This window comes from Artibeus jamaicensis, unplaced genomic scaffold, assembly GCF_021234435.1.
Source record: "Artibeus jamaicensis isolate MK-2021 breed Jamaican fruit bat unplaced genomic scaffold, CSHL_Jam_final contig_525, whole genome shotgun sequence".
Classification (NCBI taxonomy): Eukaryota; Metazoa; Chordata; class Mammalia; order Chiroptera; family Phyllostomidae; genus Artibeus; species Artibeus jamaicensis.
The window spans coordinates 2445334-2467424 of NW_026521874.1; the positions used below are offsets into that span (position 1 = coordinate 2445334).

A 22091-nucleotide genomic window follows, 5' to 3' on the forward strand; every position below is an offset into this window, starting at 1 on the left:
AGCCCACCTGAGCACACCTCGAAGAGCAACAGCCTGACTCTGCCACCTGCCGCTCGGCACGGCAGGAAGCACAGGGTGTCCCCTTGAGACAGACACTTGTGCCAGAAGGCTGCGGAGACGAACTGAGCCTCAAGAGCTCACTCCCCTTCGAAGGAGCCAGGAGGACAGAGGGGTTACCAGGATGCAGGCAGAAGCACAGCAGAACGCGAGCCAGCCTGGAGGAGGCCTGCTTTCCAAGGCGTAAATGGCACGGGGTGGGGGGTCTGGGCGAAGGAGGTGGAGACCTAGCGAGCACAGACAGCACTCAGGCGAGCCGGCCGCTCTAACAGACAACTGAGGGGCCCTGACAGGGCCCGGCACCAGAGGGTGCACGGAGCCTGTCCCCATGCGGGGCGTGTGCACTCATGCCTGTGTTTTTAAGGATGTACGCTGGAACTTGTAGGAATGTGACGTGTGCCAGGTATGTCTGACGATGCTTCAGAAAGAACAGAAATGGACAAACCGATGTGGAGACACCGCAGCCTGGGGGTGGGAAAACAGCGTGCGGGATCTCCTTTACCTGTGCAGGTGGGGAAACAGCCCCTGCTGAGAAGACGGCTTCCTGCACACACACACCCCCAACCCCCCCCTCCCGCACAGGGACACCTGCCCCCAGGACCGGCCTACAGAACCACAGACACACAAGCCCCAGTGTCCACGACCACCCTGGTCCATGTGGAGCAGGGAAAAGCAGAGGACAGATGAAGCAGGTGGCACCTGGCTCCTCCTTCCCTCGCCAGCCGGCTGGACGCCACTGCCAGGCACCACCCTGGTGCTCCTAGCACCCTCTTGGGAAACGAAGCAAAAGGAAGCAGTGAGGACCCTCCCTCCCTGCCTGCACCTCCTGGAGCTCTTCTACGCTCTCGCCCAGGGTGCACACAGGTGGAGCAGGTGCCGGCCCCAGGCCCCATGCCACCTCCCCTCCGAATGTGCTTGTTCCCCGCCCCCCACTCCAGCCGTCTCATCTTCAAACTTGCCCAGCGTGTTTCTCCACTGCACCTCGGACTCCCAGGCCCACGCCCCATCCTCCAGTGCCGGTGCCGGCGTCCTCTGTACAGCAGCACTGCCTTCCCTGAGGGCGGCCTCCAGCCCCCAGCCAACCCCCCACCCCCACCCTGCCTCCCTGGGCCTGCCTGGTCATCCTTCTGCGCGTTTGTCTCCCTGTTCCTGCTGCCACCAACAGGGAGCGCAGAGCACAGGTGCCTCGCTGCCTCAGCCTCGGGGCCCTCCCTCATGGAATTCAGTCTCGCCGGGGCAGGCGTCTGTCTCAGATGTCCCTGTGGGAATACCACTGGGGACCCCCAAGGGACAGAAATAGGGTCTGCCCCGGTCAGGTGGGGCAGGAGCCAGATGTGCGGCAGGACCCTGCTGGTGAAAAGGAGACCGTCTGGGAGCGCAGGGCGGACACAAAGGGCCTGTGGTCGGAGGGTGAGGTTGGTATGCGGGGGAAGGGCCAGAGTGGCGGAGGGTGCAGTGCACTATGAGAAGGGGCGCTGAGGCAGAAGACATTGAGGACTGCAGCCTTGACCCCCAGAGCGATGGACAGCCACGGCAGTGGTTCGTTCTCATTTGTGTTAAAGTGGGAACATTTGCACTTGCGAGTGAAACCTGGTTGGCGTGGAGCCGAGGGGTGTGAGGAACGCAGACAACTGAGTTCCCGCCACACGGGAGTGACCGAAAGGCAAAGGGGCCACCTGCCCGAAGAAATCGCACCCCCACTCCAGTCCCAGTCTGGCCTTCCCATGCGGCCAGAGACTCGTAACCCGCCAGGGCCTGCAGGCCCCAGGCTGCCACAACCCTGCCCCTCCACCCCCGGCCCTCCCAGGGAGAGCAGCGCTCTGCGGGGCCCTCAGGCCCCAACTGTGTCCCCAGCCTGCCCCTCCCTGTACAGTGTCCTCAGTCCTGCTTCCCATCAGCCCACCCCACTCCTCTGAGTTTGTCTATGATGCGCTTTTCTTGTTTAAATTTAATGTATTATTTGAAATTTGGACCGCTGGCTCAGAAAATCTAAAGTCACTGGAAACAACACCATCACTTTGTCACAAAAAACCAGTGAGAAGGACCACCTTCCTTGTTTCTGAGAAGGTGCTGCCCCTCCAACTGGGAGAAACCTCCAAGGTCAAGGTGTTGTGGGACTGACGACAGGGCGAAGCTCCAGAATCCTGTTACACACAAAGCCCACCCGCCTGCCAGAGACACTGATGTGGGAACAGAACCTCCCCAGCACGTTGGGTTTCTTGGCAGAACCTACTTTCACTGGAAAGCGTGGCCGACAGTGTGGTTACATGGCCTCGGGTGTGGACGGCTGTCTCGGTCCACACGGAACCTGCTGCTGGCTGCTGACGGCCGTGCTGGAGCTTTCTGGAGGGACCGGGGATGGGGAGACTGTCGGCCACCAGCAGCTCTGTGGGTCAGGTGCTCAGAGACTTCCTGATGAGACCGGCGGCAGTGCCGACAGGCTTGGTCTGGGATGTCACGTGAACCGTGCGAACTCCTGCAAGGCCCGCGGGCGAAGTTGCCATGGGTGCAGCGTGCAGAGAGCTCGCAGACCCGGCCTCCGACCACCGCTGCCCTTCACTGCGCGAGCGTCCTGAAAGGCTGCCGAACCCTGTCCACCTGCGTGGTCTGGGCAAGGCCCCCACTGAGAGGCTGCGCACAGGAGCGGGCATCTTGGGCCTCATCCCGTGAAAGGCATTTGCTAAAGTGCAAGTACTGCTGCTCCTCCTACTCAGTCTTTGTTTTTGAAACGGCGGTTTTCTGTGAAAACGTCATTTGTGGCAACATCTGCTGACTCCACCGTTTTAAATAAATCACCTAATGGGCGTCTCTGCAGAGCTCCAGTCCCCACGCCCCTCACGGCCGGTGTCAGCCTGCAGCCACGCGCACAGAGAGCACCTCGGGGCCCTCGACTGCGCTTTCACAGTGCGCAAGAGTCCAGAGCCCAGGAAGGGCTGGAGGCTCCATTTTACGCCCACTTTTTTTTACATCCTCACACTAGAATATGCTTATTTATTTTAGAAAGAGGGGAAGGGAGAGGAAGAGAGAGAAACATCGTGGCTTCCCTTACCTGCCCCGACCAGGGACCAAACCTGAAACCTAGGGATGTGCCCTGACCAGGAATCGAACCAGCAACCTCTTGGTGCACAGGACGACGTTCCAACCAACCGAGCCATCTGACAAGGGTTAAACCCAACTTTTCCTTTACAGCTTGAAAGGATGTGAACAAGCTGTCAGATGAACTTACATAAAATGAGCTACTTCTATCATCAACCATTATGTAAGAAAACGTCCCTAAATTTCTCCCAAACGATTCCAAGGTCAACCTTCGCACCCGAGCAGACTACAGGGTGGACACCTGGAGGAAAAGCTCTGCCCGGAGCAAGGGCTCATGTGGGGCTCAGAAACCCCACAGGCCGCCGCCGCGCACTCTCACAGGACCTGGACTCCCAGCTGGGACGCTGCACAGTTGTACTGCATCATTCCCGGACATGGGGCTGCCCCTGCTCATGGGGGAGAACACGGAGTGTGCTCCCGGCTTGGCCAGGAACTGCCCCCCCCCCCATTATCAGGAAGTCCCAGAGCCAACGCCATCAGACACTAACTGGGCCGCCGTCCAGCTCCAAGGCGAGCGAGGCCCCCGCTTGCCCTTGTTCTAAGGCCTCGGCGCACAGTCACAGGAAGGCCGTTTAGGTCCCTGGTGCCTGCATGCTGCCAAGGACCAGGGCTTGTCTTGTTCCAGGCCACCACCCACGGCCCGCTGGGGGGACCTGGTGCACAGAGGCAGCATCCACCCTCCCGCTCACCTCCACGGCCCCATCGGAAGACTCTGGGACGGAGTGTGCACACGAGGGTCAGAAGACTCGGCTGCTCAGGCTGTGTGGCCCCGGCACTTCTGCCAGCTCAGTCGGGAGTCCCGCACAACCTGGAGCAGTGACTGATGACATCCTGCTCGGGACTGTGGGACCCTGTCAGCCCTAGGACTGAAGATGCGGGCGGCCTGGAAGACACTCCCCTGGAGGCAGGCTCCTGTCCCAAACAGGCCCCTCACGGTCCCCACACTTGTTCTAGAGCCCCACCCCTTCCAGACACAGAGCTGGTTTCCTCATTATGGCCCCCCTCAACCATCATGGGTCACAGCGAGGCACTGTCCCATGCTGCTGGACAGCCCAGCCTCGCACACTGGTGGCCGCCCTCAGAGTGCCTCTGAGGGAGGCCCACCGGCCTTTCCTAGCACTAGCAGGCGGCCTCAGCCTCTGTCATTGGCCCTGGCAGGCAGCACCCAGAGGCCCCGGTGCCGGGGACAGGTGGGAGCTGTGCTTCTGAAGTGGTACCTAGGCGAGGGCTCCCTGGTCGCTCCAGGTCACTCAAGTCTGGGGCGGTGGTGCTGGCCAAGGCCGGGACGGGTCTCGTGCACCGTGGCCCTCGCATGCCCCCTAAGCCTGGGTCTACATCCCCCCTCCGCACACCCAGCTGCAGAACGGACTCCAGGTTCCTCCCTACCCACGCCTTTTCAGGTGTTCACACCACACACCTGTCCTGGGGAGCCATCGGCCTGGCCTTGTTGTGGCTTGAGCAGCGTCTCAGTAACACGCCCCGACTGTGCCTCAGCCTCCCCGACCCTCCTCTACACACGCACACACGTGGCGGTCCCGGGCAGGGCCCTGGGCTCTCTTGAACCACAGGGACGAGAGCCGCTCTCATTTTGTCCCTGGAACCTCTGTTCGTGTGGCCTGGCCTAGTGAGCCCTGACAGAGAAAAGAGCAAAGACAAAAGCGGCCATGTCTGGTTTCTCTCCAACCACAAATCGCCACAGAGACAATGAAATCGGGTCCAGAGAAGGGCGAGAGTCTGGAAGGAGAGAGGCCCAGTTTCCTCCCACGTCCAAGGGGGGCCACCGCGGGTGTTATTAAAGCGGTAAAGCCTGCCGTGGGCCAGCAGCCCTCCTTTTTCCTTCCGCCAAGTCTGCCCACAAGATGACCTACAGGGTGACACACAGGGTAGACCCTGGCTCTCCCACTGGCTGTGTGATGGTGACTAATCTCGAGCTGATCTGGAAAACACAGATAACCATGTCTACGACGCTTCGCTGCTGTAATTAAAGAAGATAATGGCTGTGAACCTGCCTATCAGAGGGCCCACAGCACAGCTGAGGCTAAATAAATAGGAGTTTCCTTAGTCCCCTTGTTTTAATTAGTGTGTGACACACCCACTCAGTTGCCAACAACGTCGTTTCCCAGGCAGAGGCTCCTGGGACCGAAGGACCCGTCTCCCTGGAAGGAGGGCCCCTCCTCCGGGCACAGGGAAGCTCTGTGCTCACGCCCAACGGACCGGCTCCTGTGCACCCTTCTTGTGCCCTGCAGGTTCCTCCCTCTTTGCACAGGGCTGCTTGAAAGCACATGTGACTTCACAGACACGTCCTCGGCCCAGACTCCACGGCTCTCGTCCCTGCTCTCGGACACGGCGCACAGAGACACCCGAGTCATGGGCACAGTGTGACTCGCGTCCATGACGGGCCCCAGTGCATGCCAATCCGGGCACAAGGCTACCTTATCCCACTAGTGCACAGGCAACCTGCTGTGCGTCAGGGATCAGGATAAGGTGGTGGGCGGACACCACACGGCAGTCAAAGTCCTGACTCCCAGCTCCCGATCTGACACTCTCCAGCTGAGCGACCGTTGACCTCAGCTCACTCCTCTATGAAACCTGACAGGGGGACCTACTGTCAGTCATGCTCACTCTCACCCTCGAAATGCGGGGCGTGGGGGGACAGGCAAAGGCTTCAGCACCCACTCTGTCCTCAGCGAAGAGGAACACGGATGGGGGACTGACAAAAACAGAGGACCCCTGCAGACACAGTAAGGATGCCCAGAGCACGCTGACACGCTGCTGGCACGGCAGAGGCTGCCTCCTGCTGTCCTGGCCCTCGGCCCGACGCGTCTGGACCTGTCTCCCTCAAGGGACCAGCCTTCAGCTGCTGGCCGGGGCTCCCCTGCTCTGGGGTGAGCAGCCACTGGGTGGGGCAGCATGCAGGCGCCCACACGGGAGGCTCGGGGAGACGAGCTCCAGTGCCCCTCCTCTCAGACAAGGGCGATGCCTTTATTAACATGCTTCCTCCTGCCGCTGCTCCGAGCCGTTGGCCTGGAGGACAAAGTCCATGTTTGGGCCTAGAGGAAGAAGCGGCAGACACTGGGAAGCGGAAGCCACCCCCAGGGCAAGTGGGCCTGGGAGGCCGTGACAGAGACCGACTGTGGGTGCCGGCTAGGCCACCTCTGCAACACAGGGGAGGCTGTGCCGCGGCAGTGGACAGGCCAAAAACTTAGGCACCTGAGATTCTGGTTATTTTATAAAATGCACTTTTAAAATTGTGAGAAAAAACATAAGACAAAATTCAGCATTTTCACCATTGTCAGCGGCAAAGTTCAGTAGTGTTGAAAGTAGACTCAGATCATGGTGGAAAAGACCTCGAATGTTTTCATCTCACAAAACTGAAACCCCGCCCCACTAACCAATGCCCCCCAACTCCTGCAGCCCGGAGCAGCCAACACTCCACCTTCCGTCTGCAGGACTCTGACCACTTTAAATGCCTCGGGTCCTGGAGATTCTTCTACCTGGGCACAACTCATGACTCGCAGGCACAGGGAAGAGAGACCTGCGGAGCCCACTCCCCAGGCAGCCGAGTGCAAGGGCAAGTCGCTTCTCAGAGCTAAAGAATCACAAGGAAATAAAGAAAGTCCCGAAAGCGGACAAGACTTGGTGACAAGAATTCAAGACTGGCACAGGCAGAAGCTCATCACCACCCTGTCACCAAGGGGGCCAGGGGGTGGTTACTCCAAACTACGCAGAACTCGGGGTTGGGGCTTCTGACACGGCAGGGCTAGCACTGGTGGGCGGTCTGTGATCTCTGGAAACGTGTGCTCGCAAAGGCACACCGGGCCGCAGGCAGTCTCGGCAAGCGGCCTCACTGCCGGTGCTCCGGTGGAAGTGGGCTCCGGGCTGGGCCAGAAGTCTAGCACAGGCGCGGTGCTTACTCCTGAACCTGTGACCCCCGACTCCTGCTGCAGCAGCTGGTCCACCTGGCTAGACCCCATGGAGAACTCCTTTCCCTGTTAGTGATGACCTTGAACTTGAGACAGAAGCACTGGCACAAACAGGAATTCATCAATTACCCGACCTATGCGTCTTTTCTCCCACACTAAAGAAGGCTGGCTGGGGCCAGAGCAGAGCCAGAGAGAGGCAGAGAAGAGGGAAAGGACAGTCGCCGCCCGTCAGGAGGACGGCCCACACCTCCCGCAACTGCCCTTCCTCCGGGCTGGCAGTGCCGGGGACGGGTCTTCCTTCTCCGGTGGCCTGGCTGTGTGCATGGAAATGACAGGAAACATCACCAGGTATGTGGGCCACAGACGAAGATCGGGCTGCACGTGAGCCTCCACTGCTCTGGATCCCAGTAATGACCAAACAAGGGTGAACCTACGCGTGTCCCACAGACACAAGCCGTCTTTCAGCGACACTAGAGAGGGAACAATCACTAAAAACGATCCCGGACTTGAAGGCTCGAAGGAGAAACCCCTGCCCTGGAAACCAGAGGCTGTCGCCATCGAGTCTGCACGGAGGCTGCACAGTGTCCCCCCCAGAACGCCAGGCGGGACACTTTCTAGAACCCACACTTCAGCACTTCAGGGGTAGGCTGTTGCTAAGGTTTTGGGGAAAGACACGAAAACTTAGGGAGAACAAACTCAGCTGGAAAGAGGTTTGCTACACCCGTGGGGAGAGGAATGGTGGTGAAGAACCAGACGGCACGAGCGCAGGAACCAGCTCCCGGTGCAGGGCCCCTGAGGCAGCAGAGCACGGCGGGGCCGCGTGGACAGGCTGCACTGACCAGTGGCTCCCAGGGAACTCGGAAACCGAGCCGCAGAGGAAACCTGAAGACAGAGGTTTCTGCTGTCTCCAACCTTGAGGAAGGCTGTCCAGGGTCTCGGAAACTCTCTCTAGAGAGAGGCAAGCGTTTAAGGGCAACGCTGAGCCCTGAAAGGCCTAGGCTTCGGTTTAGACAGACTTGAGGGGCACTGGCTTCTCGAAGGAAAAACGGTGAAACGAGGGGAAGACTTACCATGGTGCCAGGGGTCAAAACCCCCAAGACATGCCAGTGGCAGAGGCAGGGCCCACGACGGCTGGATGGCTAGAGAGGCCTTCGGGTCCTGCCGGCTGAGGAATGCAGAGAGAGGTGCGAGGTTTGTAGCGTGGAAAACTCGAGATCCCATTTTTTGTGGAACTAGCTGTTACAGATGCAGGGTCCTAGCTCGGCAGACAGGGCAGACTCACACGTGGGACTTAAGTAAATGTACGAGGTTCGGGCATGTAGGCCAAAGCGGGTGAGAACACCCAAGAAGCCCTACAGGGGAAACCCAGGCAGGCTGCACACCCGCACTCCCAGGGGCTGCAGCAGCCTCCCGACAGGAACACCACCTGCTGAGTTTTAGACCTGAAGGTACTGGGCCCTGGGTGGCTGCCTCGGATCGGCTGGGAGCCGGGCATCTAAACCGGCCCTGCCGTCCTCGCCAACAGCCGACAGCTCAGTGGCAAGGCGGGCGCAGGAGCAGCCCATGGGCCAGCAGTATGGAGTAAATGGAGATGCTGAAGGCACCTGACTGTGAAAGGCCACGAACGGCAGTTTGGGACTAAGTTAGGACACGGGAAGCACTTAAAATAGTGCCTGGACAATTCTAAGGGTTGGACAAAGACAAGCTACTGTTAATGTCATTTTAGCTGTTCCATCTACTATGCCCCGCACCTCCCCACACATAATTTTTAGTAACTACTAAGAGTAATTTGGGAACAGGCTTCAAGATCTTTCAGTTTGGGAAACACAACTTTTCCTTGGGATGTTTGGTGACATACTAAGGGATCTGGATGTCAGAATGTTGCCGTCCTGGCTCTCAGATGAGACACTGAGCTTTTCTCCTAGATTGTCACTCTGGGGACAGCACAGAACTGCAGTGTGTCCACACATCTCCCCAGACCTCGATGGCAAGGAAGTGCGCGAGTGACACTTCCGACGTGGCCCAAAGCAGGAAGACCTGTCATGGGAAACAACCCTGCCGCCTACTGAGCGGCCCTGCGATGCCAGGGACCCGATACACAGAAGAACGTGGAGAAGTGGAAATCTAGTTTCCCTGTGGGAACAGAAGGGTGACGAATGGCACACACTTTAAAGGCAGGAATACATCCGGAAGAATTTCAAGTGGTTTTGATACTGGCCAGGGTGTTTCTTCCTCAGGGAACCGCATGGGCCAATTGCAAAGCTTGCTGCTAGGAGCAACGTCTGCTTCGAGGCAGGCCTGGCTGCCGGGGACCCCGGGCCACTCGGCTCCCCTCTGCAGCTCACGGACCAAGTGCGGGCCCTGCCCCGAGAGCCCATCAATGGCCGCAGTGGGAGCCTGCACCAGCAGCAACAGCAACAACGGAGTGTGATCCCCTTGCTGAAAGGGAGGTGACGAGCTGTGCGGGATGCAGCCGAAAGGCCAGGGCACGCACAGAACTTGGGGGGGGGGCCCGCGGGAGGCCGCAGGGGCCCCAGCAATCCCACATCACCGAGAGATGCCCTCAGAGCCTCCGGCCACGGGAAAGACTGCGATGCATCTCTGAGCCACCTCCATCACTGGCAGTGCTCTGGTCCACGAGCGTCCTCACACCCACCTCCTGCTTCTCCCACAATGGCCCAGAGGAATCTCTGCTCCGCCCAGTAAGAGCGGTGGGGCGCTGCCTGTCACTGCAGCTCTGCTGGGGTGGCGTTCCCCACAGGCAGAACCAAGGGGTGTGTGAGCTCATTTTGTGTGGGACGGGAGTGCGTCTGTGATGTTTAATACACAGCACGCTGAAGGCCACCAGACGAGAGTGCAGCAGCCTCCCAGTCCCGCAGAGGTAGACACGGTCGAGCTGAAGCCGGAACCTGCCCGCCGGCCCCTTGTGTGGGTCTGCACCTTAGACAGTGTCACCTCACCACACAGAACTGAGCAGTCCGCAGTCACAGCTCAACGCCCACCCCAGACGTAAACACACCATTCCAGTACTTCTCACATTAAGGTCTGTTTTCTTTTCTTAATGGAGTATTTTAAGTTAATGAAGCCAAACAACTATCAGCCACCCTGTTCGTTTTACCAAAAAGAAAAAAAGTGGTATTGGTGATTGCATGTTGTCCTGTGTGCACTGAAAGGACTTAACTTGGACCCTGTCAGAGTGATGCACTGACGCTGGCCACATCCGCTCCCTCTCCATGTGCCAGGGCCCCTGGGGGCCACGATGGCCCAAAACCCATCTTCCCTTTGCTCCGATTCTCCATCCGAGCCAAGTAGGAAGCAGCACCAGAACTACACAAAGTTTAAACCTCATACCCAAGACGCTGACATTTAAAAAAGGGGAAAGCAGACAGTCCCCTCCGCACTCTGCTCCGACTCGCACAGACCAGCTTGCCGTCCATCCCCAGGCGCACCTGCTGACCTGCCTGGCCAGGGCCAGGCCACGCTCCTCTCTCTCCCCGAGGCCTTCCCCACGAACACCAGCATCCATTCCTACCCCCTCCACGCCCACCCCTCTCCCACACCAGACGCCACCTTACTCCACTCCTGCAACACCGAGCCCAAAGGTGCAGTCTGCCCTGGTCAACTCTTTGACCCTCAGCTACACAGGTCTCCCCGGTCCCCTGCTCTCTGACCTTTCCCGCTGCCCCTTAGGCCCCTGACTGACGAGGGGCCCTTTCTTCCACCCCTACTTCCTGAACGCAGTCTATGTCCTGACTCCATGTGCTGGCACAGCCACCTGTGGGGCCTGGGCAAGGACCGTTTCCACAAGGACCACGCCACACACCCTCACAACCAGGCCTGTCCTCCCACCTGTACTTCCCGCTGCCTTTGGGGACACTTCCCCACCATCCCACCATGGACTCAAAAACACCCCTTCACCACATTCCAACCCAAGTTCACGTAAAAGGCACTGGCCCCCTTCAACCGCCACCCAGAGCTGGGAGCTTTATTTACAGCTGTCCCCTCTTCCCCCACCCCACACATCTCTCGGCTGCCCATTTCCTCCTCTCAGCAACAGCTAGTCCCACAGCCCCTCAGCTGTCACTCATCCGTCTTCCCTGCGCAGGCCTCTCCACTTCCCAGATCTCTACCAGTTCACTTCTCATTCAGTCCTCAACCCACCCCCACCCCACTGAGCCTCCTCCTGGCCAAACCCATGGGCCTGTGTCTTTACCCCTCACCTTAGTGGGGGGCAGGCAGAGCTCCTGCCGCCCCGGCGAGACTGGTCCGTGTCCCATGAGTGCCACCGCGGCTCTCCTCAGCTCCCAGATGACACCCACAGCAGTTCTGGCGGCAAGTGCACTGGTTCTTGCCTCTGGACGTTAAACAAAACCCCCGCGGGGGTCTGTTTCCAGTGTTCTCAAGGCCTCCAGAGGGCGCGCAAATGCCTGCTCAGAAGCCCTCACGGATACCTGCACCTGAATTTCACAGGGGATCACTACGTCCAGCTCGTGGGTTTAAATCCTGAAGATCCGTACGAAGCTGCTCTTCGCAGGCTCCCTGATCCGAACTGAGAGTCTGGGGCCCTCACAAGGCCCTCACCCTGCCGAAACGTGGAGGAGCAGTAGAAAGACGCATTTTGGTTAACTAAGAAACTGGCCTTAGTGTCTGCCAGCTGACACCGAGTTCTCTAAATTAGGGAAATACTCTTAAACCCTGTAAGGCTTAATCCTACACGTGTCTGAACTGTGCAACCAAAAATAGTTTGGAAAGCGGAGGGCATAACAGGGCTTACTGCACGGAGGAGAGGAGTTTGGATTGCTTTCATGAACTGGTTCATCCTTCACCTGAGAGGCAGACCTCACAATCTTCGGGACAGAGGTCTGCTCTGGCCACAAGGGCTTCCTCACAAGACCTGTCACAAGACCACGGAAATGAGCTATGATTATTTTATGAACTTGAACTTGCAGGGGTATGAAAAATAAATGAGTGCTAGAACAGCTTTACTGAATTTCCTGTATCAGGTGACACAGAGACAGTGCGTATTCCAGTCAGAGTAAGATGCAGAAATGCTCGTTAGGAAACAGTACAAATTAGTGCTTTTTTACACTTCGTTTCGAATGCTTCCAACGCAATGCTGAAGTCAAATCTCATTTTTAAAGAAATCTCTCTCCCAGGTCCAGAAGCACATCTTCCACAGCCACTGGCTGTCCACCCTGTGACTCCCCCGAGGGGCCCAGCCGCGCTGACACTTGAAACCGAGCCTGGATGCCTTCGATCCGCGGAACCCTGTGCATGCCCTGCATCGCAGTCCTGCCCACTGTTGGAGCTTCCTGCTCAGGTGCCAGGCCCCCCCACGAGCACCCCAGTCCACATGCACTGGGGCCAGCCCCCACCCCTGCCCCAGACTCAGGCCCACCGTGGCCCGCCCCACGGCCTCCCACAGCCCACAGGAGGGCACTGAGTGTGGAATCCAGGCGGAGCCGAGTCTCTTCCCCAAGAGCTTAACCTGGGAGGGGAGACACAGGGTCCAAGGTGAGCTGCCGGTGCAGACCAGCTGCCTGGCTTCTGCCACATCACGGACACTTCAGGCCCGGGCCAAGACACCAGTCTGGATGCCGTGGCGCCTCCTCAGCAGCCCCGTCACGAAGCCGCTTCGAGTGCGTTCCAGTAGCCAGACAATACCCTCCGCTGAAGGCACCTTCCTCCCTCTCTGGCAAGTTCTCCTGCGGGCACGCCACCCTCCCTCTCCCGGGGCAGGCCCAAGCCCCAGCTCTGCTCCTCACTCTGCCCTCCATATGCCGCCCGCCCGCGGCTTCCCCACTGGCCATGCAGCAAGGGCACTGTGAAGGACTGATTCCGAGTCTGCAGAGATCTGCGGCAGACTGGACGTCTCTGTCCCGATGTTCACACACTGAAACCTCCTCCCCAACGTGATGTGTTACAGGAGGCATTTGGGTCATGAGGGCAGACCCCTCATAATGGAATCAGTGCCCTCAGAAAAGGGACCCCAGAGAACTAGCTCCCTCACCCCTTCCACCACGTGGCAGGACGATGGCCACCTTCCAAGCAGGTAGTGGGCCCTCCCCAAACAAGGAACCTGCCGGCACCCTGACCTTGGCCTTCCCAGCCTCCAGAACTGTGAGACACATGTGTCGGTTGTCTAGGCCACCCAGGCTACGGCGGTTCGTCATGGCAGCCTGGGCTGGGCAGACAGAGGCAACCGCTAATGACCAGGTGGGCGTCGGTCGTGGAGACAGGCCGCCCCTCTGCCTCTCCGTGGGCGGGGCAGACACCCCTGCTGTCAATCAGGGGTATCTGACAGCAGGATGACCAGTGACAGCCCCGCCAGCTTGTCCAGACAACTCCACCACCTGCCCAGAGAGGCAGAGTGTGGCCTGATGAACGCCAAGGACAATCACAAAGTCACCCAAAGCCAGTGTTACACAGTCTTAAACAACGCCAGTGAAAGGCACTGAGCTAGACAAAGATTCTCCAATCTGAAACAACTTACAGATGCATGGTTATACTCTGAGAAATACACAGAAAACGCCTGGTTTAGTGAGGGATTCGTGCGCAGCGCCCCATCACTCACGCAGCAGTCAGCGGAGATGTGCAGCAGAAGCCCGGCTCTGCAAGCCCTCTCCACGCCCACCGCTCCTTAAGCTCCGTGCGCCTGCGCTCACCACCAGTGTGGGCCGCCTGCCTGTGGGGCCCACCCGTTCCACCTCCTCTGTCTCGGCTACAATCCAGGCTGTCGTCTTCCCCCAAAGTGCTGCAAAAGCCTCCAGTCTTGCCCACCCCCCACCCATTACCTACTCCCAAGTCATCTTCTAAAATGCAAAACAGGCTGCTATTAGCCTGCTCAAAGTCGCTCAGTGGCCCAGTGACGTCAGCGTAGTTCCCAGACTCTCCCACATGGCCTTTAACTCTGAAGCACGTCTGTGCCCACCCCTCTCCTGGTCCACCTCCTGCCACTGCCCACTCCAAACCTCCCCAGCTCCCTGGTCCTGTTTGCTCCTCTTCCCACGCTCCTTGGACCTCCAGGCCTTCCCACATCTGTCCCTTCTGTCTTCGGGTCTCACCTCAGACACCATGTGCTCTAGGACAGCTTCCCTGACTTCCACCCTCACTCTCAAATTTGGGTCACGTCCGACGTCATTTTACATGACACGCCCTCTGACATCTCCTCTCCATGGCACACACTCGGCCTTGCCGTGCGCTCAGCCACGTGCGGCATTCCCAGTGCTACCTCCTGCGGACCCACGGGAACACCTGGGGAGTGAGTGGACCCGCTCGCCGCTGTAACCTCCTTGGCCCCACCTACACTGCATGCCGGAGGGGATCCTGAGCTCCCCTCTGTGGAACCCTGCGCAGGCCCCAAATCATCGCATGTGCTCGATGCTTCTGCCCTTGGCCTAGCGGGCTACCCCCTCCTCACCCTGAAAGGCCCAGTTAAATCTGACTTGCTCTCTCTGTGTGTCAGAAATAGTGAGTGAACGAGAACCACACTAGGAAATCCCATGGCCCACGTTTAGGTCCCTGCGTTTATTCTACAGGTATAAAATTAGAAATGAGAACGATTCTTATTCTGCATATTGCAAAGAAGCAATTTTCTTCCAAATACTGGAAGCAATAAAAGCTCATTCAAATGTATTCCAACTGCTCCACTCAAAAACGTTTAGGTATTAGTTTTGAGAGTACATTTCAGAGTATGCGTCAATGACAGGGCAGATCTGTTTTTAAATCTGCAGCTTACATACGTCCTAGATATAATGTACTTTTTAAAACTAAATGTTCCATTATAACTGTAATATGTAGAATCTGGGAAAACGCGAAAAAAAGCAGATTTTTAAAAATCACCCAACATATACCTACCAATGTACACAATTTTTACGATTTTCATTTAATTTCTTCTAGACAATTTCCCATCATAAGTTTCTTGTGGATAGTTGTTAAAATTTTTAAGAGTTTTAAACATATCATGTATGCAATTTCACATCCTGGTTTTATTCCACTTAACACTGCCATAAACATTTTAATGGCCATATATTATCCAGTGGGCGGATCATAACACTCATTCTGCAAACGCACCCTTAAAAAGAAACCTACCATTCACACCTTTTGTGCAGAGCTTCTCTATTGAAAAACGTTCCTTTGATGGTCCTAGATAATTTCTGTATCAGAGAATATGAACCTTTTAAGGCTCTTGATATATACATCTGATGTATTGTAAGTGCATGATATTTTTATCACATCCTCATAAGTACTAGGGACCGTAATGTTTTAGTCTAAATTTAGGCCTTTATTAAGTTGATAAGTGAGAAATTGAGGCATCTTTGTTACAAAGGTAAATGTTCATTGTAAAAACAAAAAAAACAATGAAAACATATGGGAAATAAGAAAATCAGCCTCCTCTATGATTTTCCCATGTGTCCTTCTAGAACTTTTTCTGTTTTCATCGAGAACACACACACACAATTTTTTTACAAAAAAATTAACCCTGCCTTCTGGCTCAGTGACACACTCGGGGCCTCCTCCCAGGCTGTGTCCAGCGCACGCAGACCGGCCTCTCTGAAAGCCCCACAGCGGTCCAGGGCGCCGAGCCTCGGCTGTGCTCACCTGCAGCTCCTCCTTGCCGTGCGCGATGCTGCAGCCGCCCTCCCTCACACTGACTTGCGCTCTCTTACCAGGGTATCAGACCCCTTGGCACGGGCTGGCCAGTCGCAGCTTCTGTGTGCTTGATAGGTTCTGCCAAACTGTCATCCGAAACAGCGGAACCTACTTTGTGTTCCCAATAACGTATTACGTGCCTCTTTCTCCACACCCTTGAGTATCTTTTTAATGTTTGCCCAAAGCCCCCACCCCCCAAAATATCTAGTTGTTCTAGTTTCCATTTTCCTAATCCCAAGACTGAATCCCTCCTCACTGCCCTAACACCCCCACTTCGTTCTGAGGACTCGTCACACACCCCACTCATCCCCTCGCTGTGTCCAATCTGCTAAACTTTGTCTCTGCACGTCACAAAACCCCTTTTCTCCCCCAGTCACCTTGTACTATCTTTTGTCACACAGAAACAGCAACTTTGACAACAGTCAGTCAAATTTACCAATCTTTACAGTTCCGGGTCTTGGTCTTACCTGAACGGCCTACACTAACAATATATTTTCCAATTTAATATACACTCCAACATAAAAAATTCTTACATTTTCTTCTAATACTTTACAGGTATTTTGCTTGTGGATTAATTCTTTAATCCAAAGAGAATTCAGTTTCAATATGGGAGGTAGAGTCTTTCTTGCCAAATATTTATTTATCCCTGTTCAATATACTGAACAATCATTTCCCAACTGTTTCAAAACACTAGCTTTATTACAGGTCAGGTTCCTATACATAAATGGATCTGGTGCTGGATTCTCCTTTGTTCCATGAATCAACTTGTCTTTTCTTTTTTTTTTTTTTTAATTTTTATTTTCTGATTTTGGACAGAGAGGAACGGGGAGAGAAAGAAAAACATCAATTTGATGTTGCACTTCCTGGTGCACTCACAGGCTGATTCTCATGTGGGCCCAGACCTGGGGTCGAACCCGCCACTTCGGAGCACTGGGACCACACTCTGACCAACAGAGCGGCCCAGCCAGGGCCCAAGCTGTCTGTTCCTGCACCCACCGTTCACACTACTGAGCACTGCAGTATGTCTTGGTATCTGGTATAGCAAATACCCCATCACTATTTTTCCATTTGAAACATTCCGCGGCCATTCTGGCCCAGTCAGTCCTCCCATGACTTTTAGAAGCAGCTTATCAAGTGTCCAAAACCAATGGGCAGCGACTCCAGTCAGCATCAGTCTAACTGGCAGGGAACTGCCATCTTCAGCGACGTCTCACCACCACACACACACACACACGAACACACGCAACACCTGCACGCTTATCTGGGTCAGCTTTACATAAATGCTTTAAGTCTACCTAAGTTCTTTAGCTTTAAATTCTTTATGTAATGGGTTTTTACTTGTCTTCGTAAAGCTTTTGTACATTTATGTTTTGTTTCTCAATGTCTTCTAGTTTTACTACTATTGAGAATAGACTTGCTTTTCCATAGGAGTGATTACAAATTACTTGAACATTAGTGACAGCACACGTCTTGCCAAATGTTTAATAAATTGTATTTTTATCCAGTAAACTGTCCCCATCTTGTCATCACCTGTGTGCACTGTCATCACTGATTTGTACATGTTCTTTACATGTTGAAGATACCGACTCTTCACTTACTTTTGACACAAATATTGTCCTACTTTGTCGTTAGGCTTTTAACCTGGGGGCACTGCTTCCCTTTCTCCTTGAAGAAGTTTTACACTTTTGTGCCGTCCAGTACAACGGTTTAACCAGTGTAACGGTTTAACCAGTGACAGCTGAGCACCCGCCCATAGGCACCCAGACCTACTACATCGCTTCCCCTCCCGCTTTGAAAGGCGGGGTTACATTCCCTAAGTGAAAGACCCAGCTCAGGTGAGCCTGAGCAGAGCGTGCACTTCTTCACCGCGGCAGAAGGCATCCCCTTCGCCAGGCGTTCACGACTCACTTATTTTCCCCTCTTCACGGTGTGGAGACCTTCGTGCTGATTTGCCGTTTACTGCACTCCCACATGCAGTTCAGCTTCCAGGCTGATTGGCTCCAGGGACCCGCGGACACACTGAGCGCACAGACCCTCCAGAGCCAGCATTGTTGCGCTATAATCTGAGCTGTTTCTATTTCCCATCGTAGTTTCTGCCAGGCTATTTTTGGTATTCAGAAAGCTACGAATTTTATGCATGCATGGTATACCTACTCACTTCCTCAATTTTTTGGCCTGATTTTCAGTTACTCATTTTTTAAGCCAATAGTGTTCACACTTTCTCTTCTCTTCATTTCAGGTCCTCATCCCGCTCTTATTTCATGCAGTACTCTTTGATGAAACTTATAAAAACCATGTTAAATAATGGCTCCATTTTTAATTTGACTCTTCCTTCTTTGTTAAGTATAGTGTGGACAACCATTTCACACTTACGTGTATTTTTTGCATTAAAAAGTGCCTTTTCACTCCTCTTTTTAGTAATAAAAATGAGAACCTTAAAAAAAATAGTGTGCTATCTCCTTTGGCCTTAGTTCAGTCGGTAGTGCAAACTCAATGGGAATGCCAAGGGGACGTCCACCCCTTATCCAAACAGTCCTAGACCTCCAGAGAGACTCTGAAGGGGACTACTGAGTCTCCCCAATCCCACTCTCCACCCCACACCCCCACGTTCTGTACGCAGCAGCTAGAGTGGCTGTTTAAAAAATGCAAATCTGATTAGGTCACTGCTTAACCTCTGCTTAAAAGCCAAGCCTTGTGATGGCTTCCCATTTCGTGCAGGATGAAACGGCCTCGACCTTCCCTACAAGACCCTGCATGATCTAGCCTGGCGTGGCCTCCTTTCCGCCTCACCCACCACAGCCTGTCCCCAGTCACTCTTCCAGGTCCTGGAAGGGGCAGAGTTCCCCTCCGGGGCCTTCCCACATGCCACTCCCCTGCCTAGAAAATGATCCCCCACTTCACTCCACACTAGCGCCTACTCGCCCTTCAGATCTCAGCTGAAATCTTATTTTAAAAGAAAGAAAGAATGCCCTGGCTGGTGTAGCTCAGTGGATTGAGTGCGGGCCTGCGAACCAGACAATCGCGGTTCAATTCCCAGTCAGGGCACATGCCAGGGTTGCAGGCAGGTTCCCTGCAGGCCAGTTCCCAGCAGGGGATGCACGAAAGGCAACCATACATTGATGTTTCTCTCCCTCTCTCCTTCCCTTCCCCTCTAAAGATAAATAAATAAAATCTAAAAAAAAAAAATAATAAATAAAATAAAAAAAATAAAAGAAAGAAAGAAAGAAAGAAACAAGTCTTTCCTGGGTCCTCTCTCCACAGTCTCAAATGTGGCCGGTCCTCTTTGTTACTCTCACAGCCTGTGCTACTTAACCTTCAGAGCCAATACCACTGTTTGGGGGACTGTATTTCATTTCTGACCCCCTCCACCGGGGAGATTATAAACTCCAGAAAACAGGGACAAGTTGATTTTATTGGCTGCACTACAAGCACTCAGGTATATTTGAATGAAAGAAAAATATCTACAAAGCCCCTAGTTGCATGTCTTATGTCTTAAAATTATATCCATCATACCGTTCAATCAATATTTAAGTCACTACACTCTCTCGGATACTGTCTACAAATTCAGTGAGAATCTATTTCACCGAAGACAGGAAAGCTGACCCGACTCTGCTGCCACCACAGGAAACTCACACAGACTGGTATCACTAGTAATAAGTGGTTTAAATATTAGAGTGAGAGTTTTGTTTTATGTTGTATTAAATCTGCTCATACTCTATTCACAGTCAACTGATTTATATGCCTTATTTTTAAGACTTTATTTATTTTTAGAGAGAGGGGAAGGGAGGGAGAAGGAGAGAGAGAAACATCAATGTGTGGTTGCCTCTCACATGCCTCCTACTGGGGACCTGGCCTGCAATCCATGCAAGTGCCCTGACTAGGAATTGAACTGGCGACCCTTTGGTTCGCAGCTCAGCACTCATCCACTGAGCTATACCAGCCAGGGGCTATATGCCTTATTTTTTATGACATGTGAAGGACTAGAGAAAATGTGTAGAATATCCTTTAAGAAGCCTATAATATATTAACAGTACTTGATAAAAATTAATTATAACAAAATCATAAATCAAAAAGCCAAACCAAAGTTGGCTACCTCTATTGCTCTGTAATACATACATCTGGTCAAAAAAGAAAATGTAAATTATATTGCAAATAGAAAATCCCTCTGGATCATCACAGAGGCTAATGAAACCAGCGCTCTACCACGCACACTCCCCCACACCTCACATAACAGAACCCCGAGGAGCAGAGCAGGTGTCCTCACCATTCACAGACACGAGAACTGAGGTTCAGACTTTAGAGTCATTAGGTGTCCTGCCCAAGGTCACAGGACGTGAAAGCAGTAGAGTCACAATGCCAAAGGCAGAAGGGTGGCAGGAGGCTCCGGCCTGAGAGCCCTTGACCAAAAAGAGCTTGCGCAGCAGACGGTTGGGCTCTGTAATTAGGGTAGCTCTGTGCTCCCTTCGCTAAACTGCGTTTCACTGGAGAACCACCAACAAGAAAGCTGTTTCAAATATAAAGTCAAAACTTAAGTTGCCACCAGTCTAGGAACCGGCTAAATAAACATGGTCTACCCAAACTACAGAACGTGAGGCAGCAGTTTTTCCCAATGAGTTAACCCATTCGTTACATACTAAACTTGAAACAGTGCCCAAGTAGTTGTCAGAACAAAGGTGAGCAAGTGAGTACACACCTGCACAAGTATTTTAAAAGGTCTAGAAGGACACGTGTTAAATACATAAGTGTTATCTCTGGAGATGGGGGCTGGTAGTCAACAACTTTGGCCATCTTGCTGATGTTTCAACGCTTACAAAGAGAATGAGCTATTTTACTCGTTTAAAATTAATTTTTAAAAATTTAAATTAACCCACAGGTGGAACAAGGTCATTTTTCTGTTCCAAAAAGCTACGCATCTGCACAGCAAGTGGGGGCCCCATCTAAAGGAGAAAAAATATAGAAACAAAACAGTTGGATCCTGTTAAAACAATAAACTCTAAAAACCCCAAAACGTTCTTAAAAAAAAATATCTTACGTTTTCCCCCTTTGTAGTAGCTAGTCGGTCGCCTTTGTTGCGACAAGACAACCAATAAACTCACTAGCAACTGGAAGTGTTCAGAACAAGCAGGCTTCTGCAAGAGATCGGCTGCTCGAGTTCAGCACGGGAGGTTTCACAAAAGAGCCGAGTTTTAGGGACACGCGAGGTGACTTAGCAGAGAGACTCACCCGGGTGGGGAAAATGTCTGAGAGGGGGACAAGTGAGTTAAGGAAAAGCAGGGGGCAGGAAAAGAACCGAAGTTGGGTCCCGAAAGAGGGGTGGGTTCCTTCGGGTGTGGGAGTTGAAAGGAGGCTCGCCCGCGCTGCCCTCCGGGTTACCTGGCTGAGACTCGGCCCGGGCGGTGGTCAAACAATGGAGGCGTCCAGCGGCGGCTGTGTTCCGCGCCGGAGGCGCCAGGGGCCCCTCATCACCTGCGCAGGATGCTCCTCGGGCTCGGACGGGAAGCCGGGCGCCCTGAAAAACACACCAGCCCACCATGCAGCGAGGCTGCGCCGCCGCACCGCCCGGCTGCCTGCTCCCACGGCGCGGCCATTACCGCCTCTCCGGGGACCCGCCTGGAAACGCTCCAAGGCGCGACTGCTCGAGCTTCTGAAGCTGTTTTGCTCCCCCTTCCCTCGGCTGCAACAACAATGGAGCCCTGCTCGGGAGTCCGGCTCCCGCGGGGCCTCGCCCGGCCTCGCCCCTGCCGCTGCCCTGCCTGCGCCGCGCACCCGGCCGCCATCTGTGAACCCCGCTCCCCGCAGCCGGCACTGCCGGCCCACGCCGGCTCGCGGAGGCCCGAGACCTGGCTGCCCTCTGTGGGGCCTGCCAGGGGCCGCCAGGCCGCGCGGAACGGCTCTGACCTTCCCCACCGACGCCCAGGGACCGGCCCCGGCCCGAGGCCCATCCTAAGTGATGGGTTGTTTTTCTTTTCTTTAATCCACTCATTCTCCTTTTCACCCCGAGCCCGTTCCCCCTTCCCCCCTGCCGGCGCCCCCGCCTGGGTCCAGGAAAGAAATAAAGAGACTGCAGCCCGGCTGCCCGAGAACTCACTAGAAGTGAGGGGTTGAAGCGCCCCAGGCCGCGGGCTCCGCGCACCCACCCTCCCTCTCCTCTAGGGACACCTCACAGGTGCGCCTCCGAGCCGCGCGCGCGCGCGCCGCACACCCAGACGCCTCCGGGGGACAACGCGCGTGCGCACGCACGAGGCCGGCCGCCTCAGGGGAGCTGGGGCCGCACGCATGCGCACGGCCCGGCCCGCGCCCCGGGCCTCTCCCCCCCGCCCCCGCCCTGCCTCTGCCCCGCCCCCTGACCGCCCGCGCGCGCCC

General features: G+C 54.9%; 1 protein-coding gene across 6 annotated transcripts in view; it reads right to left on the minus strand.

Annotated features, from left to right (window-relative positions):
* The window catches only part of RFLNA (refilin A), a 123012-nt gene extending 101028 nt beyond the window's left edge, over window positions 1–21984 (minus strand). Inside the window, exons 1-3 of one of the 6 annotated variants that reach the window (XR_008392414.1) lie at window positions 21817–21972; window positions 21102–21237; window positions 8147–8241 (exon numbers count right to left, since the gene is read on the minus strand). The gene's annotated coding sequence lies outside the window, so the exon portion shown is untranslated. Of the gene's footprint in view, window positions 1–8146; window positions 8242–21101; window positions 21238–21816 lie in introns of all 6 variants that reach the window. The other 5 variants (XR_005084661.2, XR_008392413.1, XR_005084664.2 and 2 more) reach the window with 5 other exon arrangements.
* Between the last annotated feature and the right edge of the window lie 107 nt (window positions 21985–22091).